We start from the raw sequence: 5,073 nt of genomic DNA on the forward strand, positions 1-5,073 counted from the left end.
GAAGTGCCATTTCTGAAGAGCCGGGAGCAAGAACAAAGGGTCGGGAACAAAAAGCGGGTACTGCACACACCGCCTGCACACAAGGCCACCAAAGGGGTGGGCAAACCACCCCTCAGGCCTGACTCCGGACACGCCCCTACCCTCACCCCACATAAGGAACCAGGGTGCCCCGCCTTGGTGAGTGAGCAAGCAAGGGAGCCTGTTGTTTCTTCTCACTCCCTGCTTCTGCAGCAGGAGCCCCAAGAAAACCTTGCCTGAATTTCCTGTCTGGCCTCCGATCAATTTCTATTGATTAAGCAGGCCAAGAACCCTGGTGGGGGGGGGGGGGAGGGTAACAGAAGGGGAAATGGATACAGTAGGCTGGAAATGGAAATTAGTAGGCTGTACCAATGACTTGTACCAATTTACACTATCATCGAGGTATGAGAGTTCGTTTTCCTCCACAGTGGTCATTGAAATTTGGTATTGTCAGACACTTTGATTTTGTCAATCTGATAGACACTCTTTTTTTTTTTTTAAACTTTTTATATATTCACATACTACTGCCATTGCCTTCCTCTCCCAGACAACCAATCTATTTACGTGCTCAGATGCTCAATCGTGTCCAGCTCTTGGCAACCCCATGGGCTGTAGCCTGCCAGGCTCCTCTGTCCATAGGATTTCCCAGGCAAGAATACTGCAGTGAGTTGCCATTTCCTCCTCCAGGGAATCTTCCTGACCCAGGGATTGAACCCGTGTTTCTTCTGTCTCCTGAACTGGCAGGCAGATTCTTTACCATTAGTGCCACCTGGGAAACCCCTAATATATTTAATATATATTCATATTATACAGGATAGGTAGTATTTGGTATGCTCTACAGTCCATGGGATTCTCCAGGCCAGAATAATGGAGTGGGTAGCACTTTTCCCTTCTCCAGGGGATCTTCCCAACCCAGGGATCAAACCCAGGTCTCCTCCTGAGCCACCAGGGAAGCCCAATTGGCATGCACCTATTTTGAATTCTTTAGTTCATAAAATGGTTGCATTATATGTCTTTTCTCACTAAGCACCGTGTTTTCAAGGTCTTGCTATGTGCACAGCTGTTCTGTTGCTTCTGCATCATATCCTGTGATTTTCACCCATACATCTTACTTGTCCACCCTCCCACTGATGGACACTCAGGTTGTCGCTAATTCTCCGACATCACTTATGCCTTACAACAAACAGGTTCAGGGCTTTCCTGGTGGCTCAGTGGCAAAGAATCTACCTGCCAATGCAGGAGACATGGGTTCAATCCCTGATCCAGGAAGACGCCGCATGCCACAGAGCGGCTGAGTCCACGCACCACAACTATGAGCCTGTGCTCTAGAGCCGGGGAACCCCAACTACTGAAGCCCGCACGCCCACAGCTCAGCTCTGCAACAAGAGGAGCCGCCACAATGAGAAGCCCATGCCCCACAACTTGAGAGTAGCCGCCGCTTGCTGTGTCTAGAGAAAAGCCTGTGCAACAACGAAGACCCAGAGCAACCAAAGATAGATAAATAAAATCATGAAAAAGAAAACTGAGGTTCAGAGAGGTTAAAAAGAAAGTTAGTCCCGAGTCCACAAAAACAGACATGTGGCTAACTGGTACATAATAGAGAGTCCAGGAATAAACTCACACATTTACAGTCAATCAATCATCAACAAAGGAGGCACTAATATACAGTGGGCAAAAGACAGTCTCTTAAGCAAGTGGTGTTGGGACAGTCGGGCAGCCTCATGTAAATCAATGAAATTAGAACATACCCTCACACCCTACACAAAAATGAACTCGGAATGGCTTAAGCACTTAAATACATAAGACTTGATATCATAAAACTCCTAGAAGAGAACACAGGCAAAACACTCTCTGACATAAATCATACCAGTATTTTCTTAGGTCTCCCACAGCAACAGAAATAAGAGCAATGATAAACAAATGGGACCTAACCAAACTTACAAGCTTTTGCACAACAAAGGAAACCATAAGCAACATGAAAAGACAACCTACAGACTGGGAGAAAATACTCGCAAAGGATGCAACCAACAAGGGCTTAATTTCAAAAATATCCAAACAGCTCACACAGCTCAATTAAAAAAACAATAAAAAAAAGTGGACATTAGACCTAAACAGGCATCTCTCCAAAGAAGACATACAGATGGCCAACAGGCACGTGAAAAGATGCTCGTCAGCACTAATTAGCAGAGTATAAAAACTACAATCAAGTGTCACCTCACACCAACCAGAACGGCCATTCTTCCTAAGTCTACAAATAACAAATGCTGGAGAGCGTGTGGAGAGAAGGGAATCCTCATACACTATAGGCAGGAATGTAAATTGGTGCAGCCACTATGGGGGACGGCATGGAGGCTCCTCAGAAAACTAAAAATAGAGCTACCTCGTGAGCCAGCAATCCCACTCCTGGGCATATACCTGGACAAAACTGTAATTCAAAATGATACAAGCTCCCCAGTGTTCACAGTGACACTATTTAGAATAGAATGTCCATCATTAGATGAATGGATAAAGAAGATGTGGTATGTATACACATGCACAATGGAATACTACTCAGCAATAAAAAAGAATGAAACTTGCCTATTTGCAGCAACATGGATACAGCCTGAGATTATCATACTAAGTGAAATAAATCAGAAAGACAAATATATGCTATTGCTTATATGTGGAATCTAAAATATGACGCAAATGAACTTTACCTACAAAAGAGAAACAGACTTACAGATACAGAGAACAGATTTGTAGTTGCCAGGGGTAGGGGAAGGATATACTGGGTGTTTGGGATTAGCAGAGGCAAACTAGTATATATAGAATGGATAAACAACAGAGTCCTACTGTGTCACACAGGGAACTATATTCAATATCCTATAATAAACCATAATGGAGAAGAATATGAAAAAGAATGAAAAAAATTTTGATTGAAAAAAATGCCCCAAGTACCATAGCTAATGTACCCTACTGCCATTGGTGAATGGTCTCTAGAAAGAAAGGGTGCTAAAGAAATCCACTTGTAAGCAGAAGAGCTAAGTGTCTGGTATAATTTCAGAGATTCCAGGTAAGATTTCCTGCTCCAAAATCTCTCTTCCAATCAGCTCCAGTGATGCCTCAAAGTTAAAAGCAGAGATTCCTTTCTTTGACTTAATGCTCTCTCTCTGATTAGAATCCTAATAGATTATAAATCTCATTGGTTATTTATGCCTTGTGATTAACTTAGTTTTCAGCCTTTTTTTGGAGGTAAAAGATTAGGTGAGCCATATAGTTATTGAGGGCTTAAAGGGCAGTGTATCAGTGGGGACTGTATTCAGCTGTGAATGTGTGTGTGTGTTAGTTGCTCAGTCCTATCCAACTCATAGTGACCCCAAGGGCTGGAGCCTGCCAGGCTCCTCTGTCCAAGGAATTCTCTAGGCAAGAATACTGGAGTGGGTAGCCATTCCCTTCTCCAGGGGATCTTCCTGACTCAGGGATCAAACCAGGGTTCTCCTGCATTGCAGGCAGATTCTTTACTGTCTAAGCCAGCAGGGAAGCCCTATAGCTATTGAGGGGTTAAAGGGCAGTGTATCAGTGGAGACCGTGTTCAGCTATGAATATATTAATGTAAAAACAGTGGCTTCAACAGATGGGCGTTCCAAGTGGTTCTCGCAGCCTGATCGCTGACCAGTGGAATCAGCATCACCTGGGAACTTGTTTCAAGTCCTACGCCAGAACTTTTGAATCAGCTACTCTGAGGGAGGGGCCCAGAAACCTGCGCTTTAATCAACCTCCGGGTGATGAAGAGGCCCGCTGGAGTATGGGGACACAGGGGTCATTCTAACTGGGAGCCCAGGGTTGAAGCAGTTGGGGCTGGTACTCTGACTTAGCCATGCTGAGGATGCCAGCTGTTTCTCTCCCCCTGCTCTGACATATTCAGCATGCCGCTCTCATCTTCGTGGGAGCAAGATGTACTCTAGATCAGGAGTCCCTAAACCCCAGGCCATGAACTGTCAGGAACTGGGCCACACGGCAGGAGGTGATCGGCAGGGGGAACTGAAACTCTCCACCCCCGCTGGCCCCCCACGCCCCCCAACCCCAGTCCGTGGAAAAACTGGCTTCCACAAAACTGGTCGCTGGCGCCAGAAGGTTGGGGACCATGGCTCTCGATGCCGCATCGGCACGCCAGGTAGGAAAAATGGGCAAATCCATAATGAGTGGGTCCTGTATCTTTCCCAGACAGTCTCTGCTTATGTCTCCGTGACAGTAAACATCACACAGCCATGCCGGGACGCTACAGAGTCTGGCTGTCGAGTGAGTATGTGTTAACTGTGCACACCGCCGATGTCCCCTTATCCCGAAGAGGTTAGTAAGAGGGACGGCGGGGATGGAGGCGTGGGTGCTGTACGCAGGGAACTCAGCGGTCTCTGCTACTTGCACTTAAAAGCAGAGATGGGAGAAGCCAAAGTAGAGCAGTAAGTGGTCAAGAAGTCCTTAACCTGCGTCTGTCATAATTGTTCCGGAGGCTGGGTTAACGTGGCGAGAAGAACTCACCACTCTTGACAGGCTGGTACGCTGCGGGGAGATGGCTATTTCACCTGGCAGGAACAACAGGCATTTAGATTTGTGGCCAGCGGTCCCCTCTTGTCCTCAGAGATCAGGAGACGTTCTATCCTTCACAGTAACTAAACCTGAAACACTAGCCCCAGCACCGAGCAGGGCCTCCTGTGCGGCAGAAACCACAGAAGTGATTAGTAGTGGGACAGGGACAGCTTAAGGAAGGCTTGTTATGATGAGTTTGTTTACATGAGCTCCCCGCAGCCCAGGAGAAGGGATGATCATTTGTTTTTGCCTCTCGGCCTTGAGCCTGCTTTTTTTTTTTTCTTCCCTTGAGTTTATCTCTGCCTGTTGACTTAACTCTCCAGCTCAGGGAGTTCTTCATGTATTTCCTAGGTGTGCTTGGGAACAGGGAGCCCGATCGGAAAGAAAGTAAATATCTTTATCTTAGTCCCCCAAGGGCCATCGTTTGCAAAAGGAAAACCTAGAGCCTCCATGCCGTCAGCCTGGGGAGATTATGAAATGCGAAGGAGA

This window comes from Cervus canadensis, chromosome 28, assembly GCF_019320065.1.
Source record: "Cervus canadensis isolate Bull #8, Minnesota chromosome 28, ASM1932006v1, whole genome shotgun sequence".
NCBI lineage: Eukaryota > Metazoa > Chordata > Mammalia > Artiodactyla > Cervidae > Cervus > Cervus canadensis.